Source organism: Lepisosteus oculatus, chromosome 3 (genome assembly GCF_040954835.1).
Source record: "Lepisosteus oculatus isolate fLepOcu1 chromosome 3, fLepOcu1.hap2, whole genome shotgun sequence".
Lineage (NCBI taxonomy): Eukaryota > Metazoa > Chordata > Actinopteri > Semionotiformes > Lepisosteidae > Lepisosteus > Lepisosteus oculatus.
In genome coordinates this window covers 10,176,722-10,202,042 of record NC_090698.1, presented here as the reverse complement: position 1 = coordinate 10,202,042, position 25,321 = coordinate 10,176,722, and the positions used below count along the sequence as shown (strand labels likewise).

Here is a 25,321-nt window from a genome sequence, read left to right as displayed (position 1 = left end):
CTCTTGGCTCAGCAGGGCTTTGTGGTGGTAGGAATTTTGGTCACTGTTTTTTAGGTGTAGCCAATACTTTAATATTCTTTTCTGTATGTTTATCAATAGTGGGTACTGGCCTAATTCGGCCCTGCACCCGTTGTTAGGAGTTTTTCTCTGCACACGGAGGATGATTCTACAGATCTCCATGTGCAGAGTTTCTGTGGGGTGTTTGTCCCATTGGGTGTAATCCTGGTCTGTGAGTGGACCCCAAACTTCACTGCCGTATAGGGCAATGGGTTGGATTACACTTTCAAATATTTGGAGCCAGATTCTTGTTGGTGGGTTGATGTTGAAGAGCCTCCTTCTTATTGCGTAGAAAGCCCTGAGTGCCTTCTCCCTCAGTGCCTTCACTGCCAGGTCAAAACTCCCGGAAGAGCTGATGGTGAGACCGAGATATGTGTAGCTGGATGTGTGCTCCAATGTGTTGTTGTTCAGTGTGAATTTGTACCTGTTTCCCTGAGGTCTGGCTTTCTTCTGGAAAACCATGACTCTGGTCTTGTCCAGATTGACTGTCAGTGCCCAGGTCTGACAGTACTGCTCCAGCAGTGCCAGGTTCTGCTGCAGCCCCTGTTCTGTGGGCGACAGCAGGACCAGGTCATCTGCGTAGAGCAGGAACTTGATTTCTGTGTCGTGTAGTGTAAGACCAGGAGCTGCAGACTGCTCCAACATTCCTGCTAATTCATTGATATAGATATTGAACAGTGTTGGGCTCAGGCTGCAGCCCTGTCTCACCCCGCGGCCTTGGGTGAAGAATTTAGTCCTTTTGTTTCCAATTTTCACTGCACATTTGCTCTCTGAATACATTGATTTAATTATGTCGTACACTTTGCCCCCTATGCCACTTTGGAGTAGTTTATAAAACAATCTCTCATGCCAAATCGAGTCAAATGCTTTTTTGAAATCGACAAAGCAGGCAAAAATTTTTCCTTTGTGTTTTTGGTGGACGTGTTTGTCTATCAGTGTGTGTAGGGTGTAAATGTGATCAGATGTGCGGTGATCTGGCAAGAAGCCAATCTGACTTTTACTCAGGACATTGTGTTCGGTAAGGAAGGCCAGTATTCGTGTATTTAGGATACTGCAGAATACCTTCCCCAGGTTACTGTTCACACAGATGCCCCGGTAGTTGTTGGGATCGAGTTTATCTCCACTCTTATAGATGGGCGTGATCAGTCCTTGGTTCCAGGCCTCGGGGAAACATCCGGCTGTCATGATGAGATTGAGGAGTTTGAGCAGGGCTTGTTGCAACTTTGGGCTGCTGTGTCTCAGCATCTCATTTATGACTCCATCATGGCCACAGGCTTTGCGTGGTCTGAGGGCCTGGAGTTTGTCCAGTAGCTCCTGCTCAGTGATTGGGGAGTCTAAGGGGTTTTGGTTGTCTTTGATAGCCAATTCCAAAATTTTGAGTTTTTCATAAATGGTGTTTTGGTCTGATTGATTTGTATTTGGGAGCTTTTCATAGAGATTTTCAAAGTATGTTTGCCAGATTGTTCCATTTTGGATGGCCAATTCTTCTGGTTTTGATTTGTTTAAGTTGTTCCACTTCTCCCAGAAACAATTCTGATTTAGTGACTCCTCAATTTCTGCAAGTTGTTTGTCTATGTATGTGTTTCTTTTCTTTTTCAGCGTGTGTTTGTAAAGTTTTACCATGTCACAGTACCTGAGTCGCAGATCTGTGTTGTGTGGTTGTCTGTGTTTTTCATTTGAGACTTTTCGTAGTGCATTTCTGATGTTTTTGCACTCCGTATCAAACCACTTTTCTTTTGCTTTTGTTTTTTGGTTGTTTTTTGATGTAGTTGTTTTTAGCTTAGATTTTGATGCTAGTTTGTGGAATAGGTGATTTAGTTTTTGTGTGGCCAAGTTTATGCCTAATTTGTTGGTTTGATACGGAGTGTTTAGGAATGTGTCCATCAGTGTCTGAATTTCGTCATGGCCCAGTGCAGTTTGGTATCTGTCTAGGCTGTCTGTGTCCCATCTGTATGCCTGGTTGAGGTCATACAGCTGGCTGGGCTGTGTCAGTGTGTCTCTGTGCTGGTGTGTTCTCTTCATGTAGAGTGTGATCTGGCTGTGGTCGGAGAGAGGAGTTTGTGGCCTGACAGTGAAGGCACTGATACAGGAGGGGTCCAGGTCGGTGATGGCGTAGTCCACCACACTGCTGCCCAGAGCTGAGCTGTAGGTGAACCTGCCTAGAGAGTCCCCTCTAGTCCTGCCGTTGACGATGTACAGGCCCAGCCCTTGACAGAGCTGCAGCAGCTCGCGCCCGGTGCTGTTGACCGTGGTGTCATGGCTGCACCTGTGTGAGGTGACCGGTGTGTGGTACAGAGGGGATTGTCCGAATATGTGAGTATTTCCCTGTGTGCTGGTGAAGTCTGCCAGTGTGCCTGTTCGTGCGTTGAGGTCACCACAGAGCAGCACGTTTCCCTGGCCCTGGAAGTGACCGATCTCCGTGTGGAGACTGGGGAGAATTCCCTCACTGTAGTAGGGGGATTCTGAGGGCGGGATGTAGACAGCACACAGGAAAACCTCGTTTTCTGTACAGATGGTATTTCTTTTGATTTTAAGCCAAACTCGTGATCTCTCAGTGCTATCAGTAAATCAGACTGGCAGGTGCATCTAGAAAAATTTTCTCTCTGGTTGTTTCCCACCCACTGCAGTGCCCGTGCTGCCACACAGACATGAGGAAGCCTGAGGATGCTAGCCTGCGTGTGGTGTGCACACACTGCGCCCGTGAGAGAAAAATCTACTCCTTCTGCGGGGCGTGCCAGCTGGAGTGGGTGCCCCCGTCTTCTCAGGACAACATGAATAGCTGTGGCCGGCCGGGCTGCGGGCTGCGGGCGGCCCTTATTTCTCGTGGGAATGTCGACGTGGGTCAGCAGAGCCCGGTGTACGGCTGTCCCTACTTCCGTGCGTGCCCAGGCTGCCATGCTCTGCTCACTCACAACGGGGTCGGCTGCCCGAACATCAGGTGCCCACAGTGTGGAACAGGGTTCTGCTTCCGCTGCCTGCAACCTGAATGCTATATGATCTGCTCCATTGTGGACAACAGCAAGGCGCTCAAAGCACTGGGGCTGTAAGAGCTGGGATCTGCTGCAGGAGATATGTGACCCACTGGCACAGAACCAGGCTCTTCTAATGAGAACCCAGGACCAGGACTGGACACCCAGCTGACACACTGACCCCTCCAGGACCAGGACTGGACACCCTGCAGACACACTGACCCCTCCAGGACCAGGACTGGACACCCTGCAGACACACTGACCCTACTGGACCAGGACTGGACACCCTGCAGACACACTGACCCCTCCAGGACCAGGACTGGACACCCTGCAGACACACTGACCCTACTGGACCAGGACTGGACACCCTGCAGACACACTGACCCCTCCAGGACCAGGACTGGAAACCCTGCAGACACATTGACCCCCCAGGACCAGGACTGGACACCCTGCAGACACACTGACCCTACAGGACCAGGAATGGACACCCTGTATCTTCACTGAGGCCTTTTGAAGATTTATGAACCTTAATATCTCTGTTGAGTTCTCTTGTAGCTGATCTATTGGCATAATTAATTTCATTGCAGTAGACTTGATCGGTGATCCTTTTGAAAATCTGTTAAAAATATTTTTAAAAGTAGCCAGATTGTGAGTTGCTGTGTTCTGAAGAGTTGCTTTCTTTGAATAAAAGTAATAAGATCTAAAGGAAAAAAACTCTTATTGTTGTGTTTTTATTATTAATATTACACGAAGTATAATGAGGTCCTGTGAGTGCAAGTCATCTTTGCAAATATGTATTTAATAAATGGAAACATATTCTGTACCTGATAATAACAGTTTTAATTATAGTTAAGTTCCTTTTAATTATAATCAATGTCTTTTTAAAATTAAATATAGGTGATTTGTGTTATGCATTGATGCACGCTACGGTGACATTGAAGAGCAAAAACGAGAGTATCACTGAGAAATTGCGTCACCACGTCTGCAAAAAAACAAGTGCATTCCTCTGAAAAAAGATTATATCACGGCTATTCTTAACTTTGAGCGGTAGTGTAAGACAAAAACAAACAAGATGACAAATATACTGGGTAGTCACATAGTCTGTAACTGTCAGTAAAACAAGTTTAGTTGGACGTCATGTTTCTCGACGCAGACCGTGTTTTGCCAGGTTTTTCATGTTAAATGAAGACCCTTCCTACATGTCAGTCGTCTTTTTTTGTACTTCTGCACAAAATTGTCATTTAATTTCTACCGTCTTTCATACCCCATTACAGATGTGATAATGTATTTCCGGTTTCATTTTTATATAAGCCTTCTCACTTTTATTTGAGTTCTTCCATGTTTTTCGTTTGCACAACAACACCACCGACTATTACACGATTTTGTAACTTTATACACAAAGAAACGCATATTGTTTGCTGAACCCGCGTACTTTCCTTTCCTTCTTAACCGTAATATTCATTGCGGGCACATTTGTATTCCCCAACACAGTCTGCGTACGTAAAACACCGCTTTGTTCGAACCTAGGATTCGCACTACGCTCTTTGCGCAGAGTAAGAGGGGGAAGATTGCCGCTTTCCTTGGCGCCGGTTGATGACGGCACCAGTGGCGCGGTTGCCATGGCGCGTTTGAAACTGGGGAGGCTGTGCTCTGTTTTGGTCTCAACTGAATTCCATCCCGTCTTTTTCATTTCTTAAGCGGCAGCTTTTCGACAGGGTGTTCACCCGAGAACCGTCTCAGAAAACGGTTCAGTTTTTTTTTATTCTTTTCAACGGACTTGGCATAGTGATTGAGTAATAAGAGACTGAGAGGAATTGTGCTGGTTTCTCAACGTTTTAGAAATCAAACGGAGTTACCCAGAGAGCCTGCGGTAAGTTATCAATAAAGACGTCAAGTCTTTGCAAGTTTTGAGTTGGTGGATCAGAGTCTCTCCATGGTTCTGCAGTCCGGTCCACCCACTCCGGGTCTGTTTGCCAGCTGATCCCGAACCTGGGGTTTCCTGAGGCAGGAGGGACTGCGGTTTTAATTTTAAAAAAAACTTTGTATCCCGAGGTGCAAACTGTAAGTAAAATGAGCAACATCAAGGCAGTACCTCCTGTTCAAGGTCTCGCCGCCTGACAGCGAGGTTAGAGGAAGGTCCATCTGTATTTTTCACGGGTCCCACTCCTGTCCGTGGACCGTGGGTGCCGCGGGTGCCCCTGAAAACGCATCTGTCGTGATTAGCATCTGTGAACCGTGTCTCTGGGGTTATGGGAGCACAGTTCGGGGAAAGTCTAGCTGGCTAAAGCTAAAGGCAGTTTGCTTGGTATTTAAAAAGCCATGCTAGATGAAGTCGCTCGATTAATGCTCCTCGCTGTGGTCCGAAGATCTCAACACCTAATCGGCGTCAGTCACCGTGTCCGTACCCTGTCCAAAGGAAGACTCGTCTCCTGGACAGCTGGAGAATAAATACCAATGCAATCAGATCGTGCACAACAACAACACTCAAGACTGCTTTTCCTTAGAGGGTTTTATCTCATGGCCTTAAGTAAGAAGTAATACCAGTACAGAAAACAATTAAGGATCAAGCCTTTGTGTTCATTTGATTCATTGTGAGAGTGCTGTCTCACATGATCAAGTCCATCTGGAGCCTGCTGGCAGATTTAAATCCTAAACTCTGTGGTGTCAATCTGACCCCCACTCCACAGTGGTTGGAACAATCCGGGATTACAGTGCTGTCAGTCTGATTCCCACTCCACAGCAGTATGATCCACTCCAGGATTACAGTGCTGTCAGTCTGACTCCCACTCCACAGCAGCTCGATCCACTCTAGCTTATATATTTTAGTGATAGGGATAATATGAAAATACCTGCCTGTTTGCTTCATGAGTACAGTATATGAGGCCCTGAGAGAGTGACACACACACACAGAGCTGAGGCCCTGAGAGAGTGACACGCACACACAGAGCTGAGGCCCTGAGAGGGTGACACACTGAGAGAGTGACACGCTTGCTGGCTGACACACTGAGTGATGTGCTGACACACTAAGAGAGTGACACGCTCGCTGGGTGACACTGAGTGACGTGCTGACACACTGACACACTGAGAGAGTGACACACTCGCTGGCTGACACACTGAGAGAGTGACACACTCGCTGGCTGACACACTGAGAGAGTGACACGCTCGCTGGCTGACACACTGAGAGAGTGACACGCTTGCTGGCTGACACACTGAGTGATGTGCTGACACACTAAGAGAGTGACACGCTCGCTGGGTGACACTGAGTGACGTGCTGACACACTGACACACTGAGAGAGTGACACACTCGCTGGCTGACACACTGAGAGAGTGACACGCTTACTGGCTGACACACTGAGTGACGTGCTGACACACTGACACACGAATAGCCTTTTCCAGTTGTGCGTCTCCTCACGTGAGCAACTTGTTCTGCTTGGCTTGCAGGGACAACTCGAGTTTCCGCAACACGAAGATCGCTCTGTGAGCGGCGGCGTGGGAGGAGAGACTGGACAGGGCACTGAGCCGGGGAGAGAGACAGGAACCCCCAAGCACCCCCTCTGTCCATGACAGCTACACGCTCCAGAGCCTCCGGACAGGAGGGTGGAGCAGCAAAGGGGTGTGCAGAAGGAGTGATTTCTGGGGACAGAAGGCAAGATTCCCCGAGGGACCAGCAGGTGGCAATGCTGTACCTCCCCGGCTCGAGGGGCGCTCGTGGCTGCTCACAGACTCTTTCTGTGCAGCCTGGGACTTGTGTCTTTTTCTTGTCCTTTTTGGAGTTTTTTTCCTTCTGGTTTGCTTTGTGTTGATTCCCCTGAAATAAACCCCATTGCTCAGCAGTCAGTCCCCGTTTCGCACTGTCAGATTCCTGGGTTCTGCGCCCTACTCTGCCAGGGCGAGGACAGGGGATTGTGGGGGACAGACAGCAAGAGAGAGGGCGGGGGTAGATAGGTGCCAGAAGAGCCTCTGGTGCAGTGCCCTCAGAATTTGGGGGTACACCTCGCCGTAGGGGGTGGCTGGAGTAGGGGCACTGGACAGCCAGTCCAGCCGTCGTGGAGTACTGGCCAGCTCAGTGTAGACGCTGGGCACTGTGTCCTTGTGTACCGGTCAGCTCACTGCAGACGCCGGGCACTGTGTCCTCATGTACCGGTCGGCTCACTGCAGACGCTGGGCACTGTGTCCTCGTGTACCGGTCAGCTCACTGCAGACGCTGGGCACTGTGTCCTCGTGTACCGGTCAGCTCACTGCAGACGCCGGGCACTGTGTCCTCATGTACCGGTCGGCTCACTGCAGACGCTGGGCACTGTGTCCTAGAGCACCGGTCAGCTCACTGCAGACGCCGGGCACTGTGTCCTCGTGTACCGGTCAGCTCACTGCAGACGCTGGGCACTGTGTCCCCGCATACCGGTCAGCTCACTGCAGACGCCGGGCACTGTGTCCTCGTGTACCGGTCGGCTCACTGCAGACGCTGGGCACTGTGTCCTCGTGTGCCGGTCAGCTCACTGCAGACGCTGGGCACTGTGTCCTCGTGTACTGGTCGGCTCACTACAGACGCTGGACACTACATCCTGATACAGAAAAAGCAATACATTGACTTGAATGACCAGTTGTGTGATATTACCATCCCAAATTTATCAACAAATTCCATTGATCGGGCTGGAGCACAGGTGATACTTTATAAAGACTCGTTTCTTAAGGGGCCTGTTTGTTCCTGGGATACAAAGAGTTCATTGCGTTTATCTGCTTTCGGAGCGTGGGGTTGGATCCAGTATCGTGCGGTTTAAAATGAAAATGTCTTCCATGCTGTTTGTGATAAGTGAGGGAATATATACGCCTGCTGTGTATGTACATCACTGGCGGGATGCTGAATTACTGTGTCACACCCACTACAGTCTGCTCTGTCCAGGGCTGGAGGAGCTCCGCTGCCCTCCTGTGTTGAGTGCGCTGTGCCTGTCAGGCTGTCTGTGTGTGGAGACCCCGCAGAGCGAGAGGGGGCTGCAGGTCCTTCCCTGTGACTGGGAGGGGTCTCTGTGCTGCTCCTGGGGCGATCTCGACAGGACGACTGGGCCCCAGGAGAGTGGTCTTGAATTGTCTGACGGGGGGGTTTGGGGGGTTTTTGCCCCAGGCAGACAGAAACGGTTCTGTAAACCTCTCCAGGCAGAAAAGCATCACGTTCCCTTCTTGTGCGCTCCTCTGAAGTCTCTTTCGAGCGGGGCGTGACCTGTTTCCTGTCCAACATCCTGCACACCCTGACCAAACTCCAGGAGGTTCTGCCCATGCCCAGCCCTTGCTTACTTGTGACCCAATTATTAATCCTCCTGATGCTAATGAGCTCCCTTAATTCTGTTCAGTAGCTAGGGGTTCACGTCTTATTTCACATACACTGATTCTTCATTACTCCGTTCATTCTGCTTTATAACATTCGGGCTGATAGAGCTGTGCCTGTGTGCCGATGGGTTCGTTAGAGCCTGGCATCAGCCTGGGGGTCCTTCTGTGGGGAGTTTCATGTTCTCCCCAGGCGTTTCCTTTGAGAGAAAGACCTGCTCCCCAGCTGAATTGGAATCTCCAAATTGACCCTGTGCATCTCTGTGTGCCCCACAATCCACTGTCCCATGTTCTTCTGGGATACGCTGGATGTTGCAACATATCACCCTGCAACTCACACCTGGCTACCCCCTGAAGCTCAGCAGCTTTGAGCCTGGCCAGTACCTGGATGGGAGACCTCCTGGGAAAGCTTAGGCTGCTGCTGGAAGAGGTGTTAGTGGGACCAGTAGGGGGCGCTCACCCTGCAGTCTGTGTGGGTCCTAATGTCACAGTATAGCGATGGGGACACTACACTGTAAGAAGGCGCATTCCTTTGGATGAGACATAAAACTGGGATCCTGACTCTCTGTGGTCCTAAAAAAATCTCAGGGTGTTTCTCAAAAAGAGTAGGGGTGGCTTGTCCTGGCCAAGTTTCCCCCTGGCCTTTACCAGTCATGGCCTCCTAATAATCCCCCTCTCTGAACTGGCTTCATCACTCTGTTCTCCTCCCCACTGAGAGCTGGTGTGTGGGGAGAGTACTGGCGCACTATGGCTGCTGTCGCATCATCCAGGTGGGGCTGCACACTGGTGGTGGTGGAGGGGAGTCAGTGCTTTGAGTGGAGTGTCCACTATATAAATGTAAGGTATTGTTATTATTTTCTGTTATTATTCATTGTTAATTAATATTTAATAATGTTGTGATGTGAATACTATAGTTATAATAGTTCGAGTAGGGGGCGGTGTTAGCATACGTAGGCTGAAAAGGAACAAGTAAAGGTTATTCCACGCTGAAAAGAGACTCCACAGCTGAAATGTTGTTTCTTTTCTTCTCTATTCAGTGTGGAACAAATCAAGTTATAATGGTATTATATTTCTATATTGTTGCTGGTAATGGAGATTCTTATTTCTGTCAGGATGTCATGGGACTGACCCTTCTCTCTTCCTCTTTTGTTTTCGTTTGGCCTGTTCTGGTTGAATCGTGTTTAAATCTCCACCTGGTGGGGAATTCCATTGCATAGTGAAAGTGAAAGAGACAGGAGACGTGCAGTACTGAGCAGGCGCCCAAAATCGCAATCCACAATCAAGAATCTCTCTGTGTGTGAGACGGATACAACACAGGACACAGGAGAGACAGAGAACAGCCTGCAGACACAGGGGAGACAGAGAACAGTCTGCAGACACAGGGGAGACAGAGAACAGCCTGCAGACACAGGGGAGACAGAGAACAGTCTGCAGACACAGGGGAGACAGAGAACAGCCTGCAGACACAGGGGAGACAGAGAACAGTCTGCAGACACAGGGGAGACAGAGAACAGCCTTCAGACACAGGGGAGACAGAGAACAGCCTGTAGACACAGGAGAGACAGAGAACAGCCTGCAGACACAGGGGAGACAGAGAACAGCCTGTAGACACAGGACAGACAGAGAACAGGCTACAGACACAGGGGAGACAGAGAACAGCCTGCAGACACAGGACAGACAGAGAACAGCCTGCAGACACAGGACAGACAGAGAACAGCTTGCAGACACAGGGGAGACAGAGAACAGCCTGCAGACACAGGGGAGACAGAGAACAGCCTGCAGACACAGGAGAGACAGAGAACAGCCTGCAGACACAGGGGAGACAGAGAACAGCCTGCAGACACAGGACAGACAGAGAACAGCCTGCAGACACAGGGGAGACAGAGAACAGCCTGCAGACACAGGGGAGACAGAGAGAACAGCCTGCTGACACAGGGGAGACAGAGAACAGCCTGCAGACACAGGGGAGACAGAGAACAGCCTGCAGACACAGGACAGACAGAGAACAGCCTGCAGACACAGGGGAGACAGAGAACAGCCTGCAGACACAGGACAGACAGAGAACAGCCTGCAGACACAGGGGAGACAGAGAACAGCCTGCAGACACAGGGGAGACAGAGAAGAGCTTGCAGACATAGGGGAGACAGAGAGAACAGCCTGCAGACACAGGGGAGACAGAGAGAACAGCCTGCAGACACAGGAGAGACAGAGAGAAACAGAAAGTGGAACTGCACAGCCAAGAGTCGGGCTCTGAGGAGGAAGTAACCATCGATCAGGTTGGTATTAATATTTTTTGTCTACTTTTCCTATTATACTTATGAGTCTAATTCCTGATAGTATTAGCTACAATATTAGCAGTAGTACTGATAGCATTAGGGTCCCGACTAGCTCTGTTGGTAGAGCATGAGACTCATAATCTCAGGGCAGTAGGTTTGTGTCCCAGCTAGGGCAGCAGGTCCTCCATTCTGGAGGCTAACAACCCTGTACCGTAAAAAAAAAATGTTACGGTAACAGCAACAGGATGTTGCTGCCCTGCATGATGGAAGGCACAACCGGCAGACATCCACTGATAGTATTAGGGACAGTATTACCAGTATTAGTTCAAGTAGGGGGCTGTGTCAGCATGCATAGGCAGCAAAGGAACAAGTAAAGGTTTATTCCTGTGCTGAAAACAGAAGAAAAGAAACAACATTTTGGCTGTGGAGCCTTCTTTGGGTGTCACCCGGCACTCCACAGTTGAAACGTGTTTCCTTTCTTCTCTTTTCAACATATTAGCAGTAGTCCTGATAGTATTAGGGACAGTAATTGTAGCAGCAGTAGTCCTGATAGTACAAGGTACAATATTAGCAGTAGTCCTGATAGTATTAGGGACAGTAATTGTAGCAGCAGTAGTCCTGATAGTACAAGGTACAATATTAGCAGTAGTCCTGATAGTATTAGGGACAGTAATTGTAGCAGCAGTAGTCCTGATAGTACAAGGTACAATATTAGCAGTAGTCCTGATAGTATTAGGGACAGTAGTAGCAGCAGTAGTACTGATAGTATTAAGAGCAGTAATGTCAGTATTAGGGACAGTAGTGTATAATTATGTACAGAATATGGCATGATTAATTCTCCCTCTTCTACACCTTACTGTTGGAATCATGCTCTGTTTTCACTCACTGGTCCTTTTCAGCCCTGTATTCTCTGGGATCGCCAGTGCTGCTGCAGTAAGGGAGTCAGTGAAACAGGCACCCGGACGCACCAAGACTGGTTCTGTCCTGGTTCTGCACTGAGACGGACTCGGCGCCAAGCCCTCTGGTGACACTTATCATGGACAGAGGCCATGAGTAAGCTTACCATACTGACACAGGTAAAATTAAGTTAAGTTTAAGTTCACGTTTATTGTCATTATACTCATACACAGGTATATGGTATAATGAAATACTATTTAGCTAGCTCTCAGACGGTAAGTAGTACAAAAAACAACAATACAGTTGTATAAGAAATAAAGACAGAGACAACAGGCAATGTGTAAAACAACAACAGGCAATGTGCAAAACAAAATCATACGTCAACAGAATGAAATAAAGGATCCAAAATTATGGGGAGTGAACTTCTTGACATGCGAGGTAGAGGTAGATTTCAATGTGTGTTTGAGTTTTGACGAAGAGAGAAGGCACTGTAAGGGTTCAGATCGTAGGTGAGAGAGGCTGGGAGTTTAATAGTTTGATAGTTTGATAGTGTGGAGGTAAAAACCGTCTTTGAGTCTGGTAGTCCGGGCCCGAATGCTCCGGTACCGTTTTCCAGATGGTAGAGGGTCAAACAGTCTGTAGCTGGGGTGTGTGGGGTCTTTGATGATGCTTAGCGCTTTCTTCAAGCACTGTCTGTCATAAATGTCCTGTATAGATGGGAGGGCAACCCCAGTGATGGACTGGGCAGTTTTCACCACCCGCTGTAGGGCTTTGCGGTCAGCAATACTGCAGTGCCTTACCAGGCTGTGATGCAACTTGTCATAATGCTTAGTGCATCTGTAAAAGTTATTGAGGATCTGGGGACATATTTTAGCCTTCTTCAACCATCTTAGGAAGTACAGGCGCTGTTGTGCTTTCTTGATCAGACAGGTGGCGTTGAGAGACCATGTGAGGTCCTTGGTGATATGGAAAGCAAGGAATTTGAAGTTACTGACCCTTTCCACTTCAGTCCTGTTGATGTGGACAGGGGCAAGATCTGTACTGCTGCCACTGTCTGAGAGCAGGCAGGGCCTGAGGCTTTGGAGCTGGACAGCCATGATGCTACAGGGCTTACAGGGCAGGGAGCTTGTGATCACTGAGTGCTGTCAGTGAGAGCTGTGTCTCCTCCAGTCAGTGCTCACTCTGCTGTGATCTCTCAGTGCTGTCAGTGAGAGCTGTGTCTCCTCCAGTCAGTGCTCACTCTGCTGTGATCTCTCAGTGCTGTCAGTGAGAGCTGTTTCTCTCCTCCAGTCAGTGCTCACTCTGCTGTGATCTCTCAGTGCTGTCAGTAGAGCTGTGTCTCTCCTCCAGTCAGTGATCACTCTGCTGTGATCTCTCAGTGCTGTCAGTGAGAGCTGTCTCTCCTCCAGTCAGTGCTCACTCTGCTGTGATCTCTCAGTGCTGTCAGTGAGAGCTGTGTCTCCTCCAGTCAGTGCTCACTCTGCTGTGATCTCTCAGTGCTGTCAGTGAGAGCTGTGTCTCCTCCAGTCAGTGCTCACTCTGCTGTGGTCTCTCAGTGCTGTCAGTGAGAGCTGTGTCTCTCCTCCAGTCAGTGCTCACTCTGCTGTGATCTCACAGTGCTGTCAGTGAGAGCTGTGTCTCCTCCAGTCAGTGCTCACTCTGCTGTGATCTCTCAGTGCTGTCAGTGAGAGCTGTGTCTCCTCCAGTCAGTGCTCACTCTGCTGTGGTCTCTCAGTGCTGTCAGTGAGAGCTGTGTCTCTCCTCCAGTCAGTGCTCACTCTGCTGTGATCTCACAGTGCTGTCAGTGAGAGCTGTGTCTCCTCCAGTCGGTGCTCACTCTGCTGTGATCTCTCAGTGCTCTCAGTGAGAGCTGCGTCTCTCCTCCAGTCAGTGCTCACTCTGCTGTGGTCTCTCAGTGCTGTCAGTGAGAGCTGTGTTTCCTCCAGTCAGTGCTCACTCTGCTGTGATCTCACAGTGCTGTCAGTGAGAGCTGTGTCTCCTCCAGTCAGTGCTCACTCTGCTGTGATCTCTCAGTGCTGTCAGTAAGTCAGACTGGCAGGTGCATCTATAAAAACTTTTCTCTCTGGTTGTTTCCCACCCACTGCAGTGCCCGCGCTGCCAAACAGACATGAGGAAGCCCGAGGATGCTAGCCTGCGTGTGGTGTGCACACACTGCGCCTGTGAGAGAAAAATCCACTCCTTCTGCGGGGCGTGCCAGCGGGAATGGGTGCCCCCGTCTTCTCAGGACAACACGAATAGCTGTGGCCGGCCGGGCTGCGGGCTGCGGGCGGCCCTTATTTCTCGTGGGAATAGTGAAGTGGGTCAGCAGAGCCCGGTGTACGGCTGTCCCTACTTCCGTGCGTGCCCAGGCTGCTATGCTCTGCTCACTCACAACGGGGTCGGCTGCCCGAGCATCAGGTGCCCACAGTGTGGAATAGGGTTCTGCTTCCGCTGCCTGAAACCCGGATACTGTAGTTCCTGCTCCATCGTGGACAACAGCAAGGCGCTCAAAGCACTGGGGCTGTAAGAGCTGGGATCTGCTGCAGGAGATCTGTGACCCACTGGCACAGAACCAGGCTCTTCTAATGAGAACCCAGGACCAGGACTGGACACCCAGCTGACACACTGACCCCCCAGGACCAGGACTGGACACCCAGCTGACACACTGACCCCTCCAGGACCAGGACTGGACACCCTGCAGACACACTGACCCCCCAGGACCAGGACTGGACACCCAGCTGACACACTGACCCCTCCAGGACCAGGACTGGACACCCTGCAGACACACTGACCCCCCAGGACCAGGACTGGACACCCTGCAGACACACTTACCCCTCCAGGACCAGGACTGGAAACCTTGCAGACACACTGACCCCTCCAGGACCAGGACTGGACACCCTGCAGACACACTGACCCTACTGGACCAGGACTGGACACCCTGTATCTTCACTGAGGCCTTTTGAAGATTTATGAACCTTAATATCTCTGTTGAGTTCTCTTGTAGCTAATCTACTGGCATAATTAATTTCTTCATTGCAGTAGACATGATCGATGATCCTTTTGAAAATGTTAAAAAGTATTTTTAAAAGTAGCCAGATTGTGAGTTGCTGTGTTCTGAAGAGTTGCTTTCTTTTAATAAAAGTAATAAGATCTAAAGGAAAAAAAACTCTTATTGTTGTGGTTTTTATTATTAATATTACACGAAGTATAATGAGGTCCTGTGAGTGCAAGTCATCTTTGCAAATCTGTATTTAATAAATGGAAACATATTCTGTACCTGATAATAACAGTTTTAATTATAGTTAAGTTCCTTTTAATTATAATCAATGTCTTTTTAAAATTAAATATAGGTGATTTGTGTTATGCATTGATGCACGCTACGGTGACACTGAAGAGCAAAAACGAAGGAAACACAAAAGCGAAAACGAGAGTATCACTGAGTAAATTGCGTCACCACGTCTGTGCATTCCTCTGAAAAAAGATTATATCACGGCTATTCTTAACTTTGAGCGGTAGTGTAAGACAAAAACAAACAAGATGACAAATATACCGGGTAGTCACATAGTCTGTAACTGTCAGTAAAACAAGTTTAGTTGGACGTCATGTTTCTCGACGCAGACCGTGTTTTGCCAGGTTTTTCATGTTAAATGAAGGCCTTTCCTACATGTCAGTCGTCTTTTTTTGTACTTCTGCACTTCTGTAATTTAATTTCTACCGTCTTTCATACCCCATTACAGATGTGATAATGTATTTCCGGTTTCATTCTTATGTAAACCTTTTCACTTTTATTTGAGTTCTTCCATGTTTTTCGTTTGCACAACAACACTACCGACTATTATACGATTTTGTAACTTTATACACAAAGAAACGCATATTGTTTTCTGAACTCCGCGCACTTTCCGTTTCCTTCTTAACCGTAATATTCATTGCCTGCGTACGTAAACACAGTCTGCGTACGTAAAACACCGCTTTGTTCGAACCTAGGATTCGCACTACGCTCTTTGCGCAGAGTAAGAGGGGGAAGATTGCCGCTTTCCTTGGCGCCGGTTGATGACGGCACCAGTGGCGCGGTTGCCATGGCGCGTTTGAAACTGGGGAGGCTGTGCTGTGTTTTGGTCTCAACTGAATTCCATCCCGTCTTTTTCATTTCTTAAGCGGCAGCTTTTCGACAGGGTGTTCACCCGAGAACCGTCTCAGAAAACGGTTCAGTTTTTTTTTATTCTTTTCAACGGACCTGGCATAGTGATTGAGTAATAAGAGACTGAGAGGAATTGTGCTGGTTTCTCAACGTTTTAGAAATCAAACGGAGTTACCCAGAGAGCCTGCGGTAAGTTATCAATAAAGACGTCAAGTCTTTGCAAGTTTTGAGTTGGTGGATCAGAGTCTCTCCATGGTTCTGCAGTCCGGTCCACCCACTCCGGGTCTGTTTGCCAGCTGATCCCGAACCTGGGGTTTCCTGAGGCAGGAGGGACTGCGGTTTTAATTAAAAAAAAACTTTGTATCCCGAGGTGCAAACTGTAAGTAAAATGAGCAACATCCAGGCAGTGCCTCCTGTTCAAGGTCTCGCCGCCTGACAGCGAGGTTAGATGAAGGTCCATCTGTATTTTTCACGGGTCCCACTCCTGTCCGTGGACCGTGGGCTTGCCGCGGGTGCCCCTGAAAACGCATCTGTCGTGATTAGCATCTGTGAACCGTGTCTCTGGGGTTTGGGGAGCACAGCTCGGGGAAAGGCTAGCTGGCTTAAGCTGAAGGCAGTTTGCTTGGTATTTAAAAAGCCATGCTAGATGAAGTCGCTCGATTCATGCTCCTCGTTTTCGTCCGAAGATCTCAACACCTAATCGGCGTCAGTCACCGTGTCCGTACCCTGTCCAAAGGAAGACTCGTCTCCTGGACAGCTGGAGAATAAATACCAATGCAATCAGATCGTGCACAACAACAACACTCAAGACTGCTTTTCCTTAGAGGGTTTTATCTCATGGCCTTAAGTAAGAAGTAATACCAGTACAGAAAACAATTAAGGATCAAGCCTTTGTGTTCATTTGATTCATTGTGAGAGTGCTGTCTCACATGATGAAGTCCATCTGGAGCCTGCTGGCAGATTTAACTCCTAAACTCTGTGGTGTCAATCTGACTCCCACTCCACAGTGGTTGGAACAATCCGGGATTACAGTGCTGTCAGTCTGATTCCCAGTTCACAGCAGTATGATCCACTCCAGGATTACAGTCTCTCAGTCTGAGTCCCACTCCACAGCAGCTTGATCCACTCTAGCTTATATATTTTAGTGACTGGGATAATATGAAAATACCTGCCTGTTTGCTTCATGAGTACAGTATATGAGGCCCTGCGAGAGTGACACGCACACACAGAGCTGAGGCCCTGAGAGAGTGACACGCACACACAGAGCTGAGGCCCTGAGAGAGTGACACGCACACACAGAGCTGAGGCCCTGAGAGAGTGACACGCACACACAGAGCTGAGGCCCTGAGAGAGTGACACGCACACACAGAGCTGAGGCCCTGAGAGAGTGACACGCACACACAGAGCTGAGGCCCTGAGAGAGTGACACGCACACACAGAGCTGAGGCCCTGAGAGAGTGACACACTGACAGGCTGACACACTGAGTGACGTGCTGACACACTAAGAGAGTGACACGCTCGCTGGCTGACACTGAGTGACGTGCTGACACACTGACACACTGAGAGAGTGACACACTCGCTGGCTGACAGACTGAGAGAGTGACACGCTCGCTGGCTGACACACTGAGAGAGTGACACGCTCGCTGGCTGACACACTGAGAGAGTGACAAGCTTACTGGCTGACACACTGAGTGATGTGCTGACACACTAAGAGAGTGACACGCTCGCTGGCTGACACACTGAGAGAGTGACACGCTTGCTGGCTGACACACTGAGTGACGTGCTGACACACTGAGAGAGTGACGCGCTTGCCGGCTGACACACTGAGAGAGTGACACGCTCGCTGGCTGACACACTGAGAGAGTGACACGCTCGCTGGCTAACACACTGAGAGAGTGACACGCTTGCTGGCTGACACACTGAGTGACGTGCTGACACACTAAGAGAGTGACACGCTCGCTGGCTGACACACTGAGTGATGTGCTGACACATTGAGAGAGTGATACGCTCACTGGCTGACACACTGAGAGAGTGACACGCTTACTGGCTGACACACTGAGTGATGTGTTGACACACTAAGAGAGTGACATGCTCACTGGCTGACACTGAGTGACGTGCTGACACATTGAGAGAGTGACACGCTCACTGGCTGACACACTGAGAGAGTAACACGCTTACTGGCTGACACACTGAGTGATGTGCTGACACACTAAGAGAGTGACGTGCTGACACACTGAGAGAGTGACACACTCGCTGGCTGACACACTGAGAGAGTGACACGCTTACTGGCTGACACACTGAGTGATGTGCTGACACACTAAGAGAGTGACACGCTCGCTGGCTGACACTGAGTGACGTGCTGACACACTGACACACTGAGAGAGTGACACACTCGCTGGCTGACACACTGAGAGAGTGACACGCTTACTGGCTGACACACTGAGTGACGTGCTGACACACGAATAGCCTTTTCCAGTTGTGCGTCTGCTCACGTGAGCACCTTGTTCTGCTTGGCTCGCAGGGACAACTCGAGTTTCCGCAACACGAAGATCGCTCTGTGAGCGGCGGCGTGGGAGGAGAGACTGGACAGGGCACTGAGCCAGGGAGAGAGACAGGAACCCCCAAGCACCCCCTCTGTCCATGACAGCTACACGCTCCAGAGCCTCCGGACAGGAGGGTGGAGCAGCAAAGGGGTGTGCAGAAGGAGTAATTTCTGGGGACAGAAGGCAAGATTCCCCGAGGGACCAGCTGGTGGCAGTGCTGTACCACCCCGGCTCGAGGGGCGCTCGTGCCGCTCACAGACTCTTTCGGTGCAGCCTGGGACTTGTGTCTTTTTCTTGTCCTTTTTCTTGTCCTGTTTGGAGTTTTTTTCCTTCTGGTTTGCTTTGTGTTGATTCCCCTGAAATAAACCCCATTGCTCAGCAGTCAGTCCCCGTCTCGCACTGTCAGATTCCTGGGTGCTGCGCCCCACTCTGCCAGGGCAAGGACAGGGGATTGTGGGGGACAGACAGCAAGAGAGAGGGCGGGGGTAGATAGGTGCCAGAAGAGCCTCTGGTGCAGTGCCCTCAGAATTTGGGGGTACACTTCCTCGCAGTAGGGGGTGGCTGGAGTAGGGGCACTGGACAGCCAGTCCAGCCGTCGTGGAGTACTGGCCAGCTCACTGCAGACGCTGGGCACTGTGTCCTTGTGTGCCGGTCGGCTCACTGCAGACGCTGGGCACTGTGTCCTCATGTACCGGTCAGCTCACTGCAGACGCTGGGCACTGTGTCCTCGTGTACCGGTCACTTCACTGCAGACGCTGTGCACTGTGTCCTCATGTACCGGTCAGCTCACTGCAGACACCGAGCACTGTGTCCTCGTGTACCGGTCAGTTCACTGCAGACGCTGGGCACTACATCCTGATACAGAAAAAGCAATACATTGACTTGAACGACCAGTTGTGTGATATTACCATCCCAAATTTATCAACAAATTCCATTGATCGGGCTGGAGCCCAGGTGATACTTTATAAAGACTCGTTTCTGAAGGGGCCTGTTTGTTCCTGGGATACAAAGAGTTCATTGCGTTTATCTGCTTTCGAAGTGTGGGGTTGGATCCAGTATCGTGCGGTTTAAAATGAAAATGTCTTCCATGCTGTTTGTGATAAGTGAGGGAATATATACGCCTGCTGTGTATGTACATCACTGGCGGGATGCTGAATTACTGTGTCACACCCACTACAGTCTGCTCTGTCCAGGGCTGGAGGAGCTCCGCTGCCCTCCTGTGTTGAGTGTGCTGTGCCTGTCAGGCTGTCTGTGTGTGGAGACCCCGCAGAGCGAGAGGGGGCTGCAGGTCCTTCCCTGTGACTGCGGGGGTCTCTGTGCTGCTCCTGGGGCGATCTCGACAGGACGACTGGGCCCCAGGAGAGTGGTCTTGAATTGTCTGACGGGGGGGTTTGGGGGGTTTTGCCCCAGGCAGACAGAAACGGTTCTGTAAACCTCTCCAGGCAGAAAAGCATCTCGTTCCCTTCTTGTGAGCTCCTCTGAAGTCTCTTTCGAGCGGGGCGTGACCTGTTTCCTGTCCAACATCCTGTACACCCTGACCAAACTCCAGGAGGTTCTGCCCATGCCCAGCCCTTGCTTACTTGTGACCCAATTATTAAACCTCCTGATGCTAATGAGCTCCCTTAATTATGTTCAGTAGCTAGGGGTTCACTTCTTATTTCACATACACGGATTCTTCATTACTCCGTTCATTCTGCTTAATAACATTCGAGCTGATAGAGCTGTGCCTGTGTGCCGATGGGTTCGTTAGAGCCTGGCATCAGCCTGGGGGTCCTTCTGTGGGGAGTTTCATGTTCTCCCCAGGCGTTTCCTTTGAGAGAAAGACCTGCTCCCCAGCTGAATTGGAATCTCCAAATTGACCCTGCGCATGTCTGTGTGCCCCACAATCCACTGTCCCATGTTCTTCTGGGATACGCTGGATGTTGCAACATATCACCCTGCAACTCACACCTGGCTACCCCCTGAAGCTCAGCAGCTTTGAGCCTGGCCAGTACCTGGATGGGAGACCTCCTGGGAAAGCTTAGGCTGCTGCTGGAAGAGGTGTTAGTGGGACCAGTAGGGACCACTCACCCTGCAGTCTGTGTGAGTCCTAATGTCACAGTATAGCGATGGGGACACTACACTGTAAGAAGGCGCAGTCCTTTGGATGAGACATAAAACTGAGATCCTGACTCTCTGTGGTCCTAAAAAAATTTCAGGGTGTTTCTCGAAAAGAGTAGGGGTGGCTTGTCCTGGCCAAGTTTCCCCCTGGCCTTTACCAGTCATGGCCTCCTAATAATCCCCATCTATGAACTGGCTTCATCACTCTGCTCTCCTCCCCACTGGTAGCTGGTGTGTGGGGAGTGTACTGGCGCACTATGGCTGCTGTCGCATCATCCAGGTGGGGCTGCACACTGGTGGTGGTGGAGGGGAGTCAGTGCTTTGAGTGGAGTGTCCACTATATAAATGTAAGGTATTGTTATTATTCATTGTTAATTCATATTTAATAATGTTGTGATGTGAATACTATAGTTATAATAGTTGGAGTTAGCATGCGTAGGCTGAAAAGGAACAAGTAAAGGTTATTCCACGCTGAAAAGAGGCTCCACAGCTGAAATGTTGTTTCGTTTCTTCTCTATTCAGTGTGGAATAAATCAAGTTATAATGGTATTATATTTCTATATTGTTGCTGGTAATGGAGATTTTTTCTGTCAGGATGTCACGGGACTGACCATTCTCTCTTCCTCTTTTGTTTTCGTTCGGCCTGTTCTGGTTGAATCGTGTTTAAATCTCCACCTGGTGGGGAATTCCATTGCATAGTGAAAGTGAAAGAGACAGGAGACGTGCAGTACTGAGCAGGCGCCCAAAATCGCAATCCACAGTCGAGAGAATCTCTCCGTGTGTGAGACGGATACAACACAGGACACAGGAGAGACAGAGAACAGCCTGCAGACACAGAAGAGACAGAGAGAACAGCCTGCAGACACAGGACAGACAGAGAACAGCCTGCAGACACAGGACAGACAGAGAACAGCCTGCAGACACAGGACAGACAGAGAACAGCCTGCAGACACAGAAGAGACAGAGAGAACAGCCTGCAGACACAGAAGAGACAGAGAGAACAGCCTGCAGACACAGAAGAGACAGAGAGAACAGCCTGCAGACACAGGGGAGACAGAGAACAGCCTGCAGACACAGGAGAGACAGAGAGAACAGCCTGCAGACACAGAAGAGACAGAGAGAACAGCCTGCAGACACAGGGGAGACAGAGAACAGCCTGCAGACACAGGAGAGACAGAGAACAGCCTGCAGACACAGGAGAGACAGAGAGAACAGCCTGCAGACACAGGAGAGACAGAGAGAACAGCCTGCAGACACAGGAGAGACAGAGAGAACAGCCTGCAGACACAGGGGAGACAGAGAGAAACAGAAAGTGGAACTGCACAGCCAAGAGTCGGGCTCTGAGGAGGAAGTAACCATCGATCAGGTTGGTATTAATATTTTTTGTCTACTTTTCCTATTATACTTATGAGTCTAATTCCTGATAGTATTAGCTACAATATTAGCAGTAGTACTGATAGCATTAGGGTCCCGACTAGCTCTGTTGGTAGAGCATGAGACTCATAATCTCAGGGCAGTAGGTTTGTGTCCCAGCTAGGGCAGCAGGTCCTCCATTCTGGAGGCTAACAACCCTGTACCGTAAAAAACCATTGTTACGGTAACAGCAACAGGATGTTGCTGCCCTGCATGATGGAAGGCACAACGGGCAGACATCCACTGATAGTATTAGGGACAGTATTAGCAGTATTAGTTCAAGTAGGGGGCTGTGTCAGCATGCATAGGCAGCAAAGGAACAAGTAAAGGTTTATTCCTGTGCTGAAAACAGAAGAAAAGAAACAATGTTTTGGCTGTGGAGCCTTCTTTGGGTGTCACCCGGCACTCCACAGTTGAAACGTGTTTCCTTTCTTCTCTTTTCAACATATTAGCAGTAGTACTGATAGTATTAGGGACAGTAATTGTAGCAGCAGTAGTCCTGATAGTACAAGGTACAATATTAGCAGTAGTCCTGATAGTATTAGGGACAGTAGTGGCAGCAGTAGTACTGATAGTATTAAGAGCAGTAATGACAGTAGTGTATAATTATGTACAGAATATGGCATGATTAATTCTCCCTCTTCTACACCTTACTGTTGGAATCATGCTCTGTTTTCACTCACTGGTCCTTTTCAGCCCTGTATTCTCTGGGATCGCCAGTGCTGCTGCAGTAAGGGAGTCAGTGAAACAGGCACCCGGACGCACCAAGACTGGTTCTGTCCTGGTTCTGCACTGAGACGGACTCGGCGCCAAGCCCTCTGGTGACACTTATCCTGGACAGAGGCCATGAGTAAGCTTACCATACTGACACGGGTAAGATTAAGTTAAGTTTAAGTTCACGTTTATTGTCATTATACTCATACACAGGTATATGGTTTAATGAAATACTATTTAGCTAGCTCTCAGACGGTAAGTAGTACAAAAAACAACAATACAGTTGTATAATAAAAGAAAGACAGAGACAACAGGCAATGTGTAAAACAACAACAGGCAATGTGCAAAACAAAATCATACGTCAACAGAATGAAATAAAGGATCCACAATTATGGGGAGTGAACTTCTTGACATGCGAGGTAGAGGTAGATTTCAATGTGTGTTTGAGTTTTGATGAAGAGAGAAGGCACTGTAAGGGTTCAGATCGTAGGTGAGAGAGGCTGGGAGTTTAATAGTTTGATAGTTTGATAGTGTGGAGGTAAAATCCGTCTTTGAGTCTGGTAGTCCGAGCCTGCATGCTCTGGTACTGTTTTGTAGATGGTAGAGGGTCAAACAGTCTGTAGCTGGGGTGTGTGGGGTCTTTGATGATGCTTAGCGCTTTCCTCAAGCACCATCTGTCATAAATGTCCTGTATAGATGGGAGGGCAACCCCAGTGATGGACTGGGCAGTTTTCACCACCCGCTGTAGGGCTTTGCGGTCAGCAATACTGCAGTGCCTTACCAGGCTGTGATGCAACTTGTCATAATGCTTAGTGCATCTGTAAAGGTTATTGAGGATCTGGGGACGTATCTTAGCCTTCTTCAACCATCTTAGGAAGTACAGGCGCTGTTGTGCTTTCTTGATCAGACAGGTGGCGTTGAGAGACCATGTGAGATCCTTGGTGATATGGAAACCAAGGAATTTGAAGTTACTGACCCTTTCCACTTCAGTCCTGTTGATGTGGACAGGGGCAAGATCTGCACTGCTGCCAGTGTCTGAGAGCAGGCAGGGCCTGAGGCTTTGGAGCTGGACAGCCATGATGCTACAGGGCTTACAGGAAGCTTGTGATCTCTCAGTGCTGTCAGTGAGAGCTGCGTCTCTCCTCCAGTCAGTGCTCACTCTGCTGTGATCTCTCAGTGCTGTCAGTGAGAGCAGTGTCTCTCCTCCAGTCAGTGCTCCATCTGCTGTGATCTCTCAGTGCTTTCAGTGAGAGCTGTGTCTCCTCCAGTCAGTGTTCACTCTGCTGTGATCTCTCAGTGCTGTCAGTAAATCAGACTGGCAAGTGCATCTAGAAAAACTTTTCTCTCTGGTTGTTTCCCACCCACTGCAGTGCCCGCGCTGCCACACAGACATGAGGAAGCCCGAGGATGCTAGCCTGCGTGTGGTGTGCACACACTGCGCCCGTGAGAGAAAAATCTACTCCTTCTGCGGGGCGTGCCAGCTGGAGTGGGTGCCCCCGTCTTCTCAGGACAACACGAATAGCTGTGGCCGGCCGGGCTGCGGGCTGCGGGCGGCCCTTATTTCTCGTGGGAATGTCGACGTGGGTCAGCAGAGCCGGGTGTATGGCTGTCCCTACTTCCGTGCGTGCCCAGGCTGCCATGCTCTGCTCACTCACAACGGGGTCGGCTGCCCGAAAATCAGGTGCCCACAGTGTGATACAGCGTTCTGCTTCCGCTGCCTGAAACCCGGATACTGTAGTTCCTGCTCCATCGTGGACAACAGCAAGGCACTCAAAGCACTGGGGCTGTAAGAGCTGGGATCTGCTGCAGGAGATCTGTGACCCACTGGCACAGAACCAGGCTCTTCTAATGAGAACCCAGGACCAGGACTGGACACCCAGCTGACACACTGACCCCTCCAGGACCAGGACTTGACACCCTGCAGACACACTGACCCTACAGGACCAGGACTGGACACCCTGCAGACACACTGACCCCCCCCAGGCCCAGGACTGGACACCCTGTAGACACACTGACCCCCCCCCAGGCCCAGGACTGGACACCCTGTAGACACACTGACCCTACAGGACCAGGACTGGACACCCTGCAGACACACTGACCCTACAGGACCAGGACTGGACACCCTGTATCTTCACTGAGGCCTTTTGAAGATTTATGAACCTTAATATCTCTGTTAAGTTCTCTTGTAGCTGATCTATTGGCATAATTAATTTCTTCATCGCAGTAGACATGATCGATGATCCTTTTGAAAATCTGTTAAAAATATTTTTAAAAGTAGCCAGACTGTGAGTTGCTGTGTTCTGAAGAGTTGCTTTCTTTGAATAAAAGTAATAAGATCTAAAGGAAAAAAACTCTTATTGTTGTGGTTTTTATTATTAATATTACACGAAGTATAATGAGGTCCTGTGAGTGCAAGTCATCTTTGCAAATATGTATTTAATAAATGGAAACATATTCTGTACCTGATAATAACCGTTTTAATTATAGTTAAGTTCCTTTTAATTATAACCAATGTCTTTTTAAAATTAAATATAGGTGATTTGTGTTATGCATTGATGCACGCTACGGTGACATTGAAGAGCAAAAACGAAGGAAACACAAAAGCGAAAACGAGAGTATCACTGAGTAAATTGCGTCACCACGTCTGTGCATTCCTCTGAAAAAAGATTATATCACGGCTATTCTTAACTTTGAGCGGTACTGTAAGACAAAAACAAACAAGATGACAAATATACCGGGTAGTCACATAGTCTGCAACTGTCAGTAAAACAAGTTTAGTTGGACGTCATGTTTCTCGACGCAGACCGTGTTTTGCCAGGTTTTTCATGTTAAATGAAGGCCTTTCCTACATGTCAGTCGTCTTTTTTTGTACTTCTGCACTTCTGTAATTTAATT

At 49.3% G+C, this 25,321-nt stretch overlaps 2 long non-coding RNA genes across 2 annotated transcripts; both read left to right on the top strand.

Annotated features, from left to right (window-relative positions):
- The first annotated feature begins 4,615 nt into the window (after positions 1 to 4,615).
- Positions 4,616 to 14,678, top strand: LOC138235511 (uncharacterized). Its single transcript, XR_011188205.1, has 4 exons — positions 4,616 to 4,896; positions 6,468 to 10,621; positions 11,521 to 11,697; positions 13,626 to 14,678. It is a non-coding gene; the product is annotated as an uncharacterized lncRNA (long non-coding RNA).
- An 878-nt stretch (positions 14,679 to 15,556) lies between these two features.
- Positions 15,557 to 24,771, top strand: LOC138235485 (uncharacterized). Its single transcript, XR_011188179.1, has 4 exons — positions 15,557 to 15,845; positions 18,178 to 21,665; positions 22,409 to 22,585; positions 23,797 to 24,771. It is a non-coding gene; the product is annotated as an uncharacterized lncRNA (long non-coding RNA).
- The last annotated feature ends 550 nt before the right edge of the window (positions 24,772 to 25,321 follow it).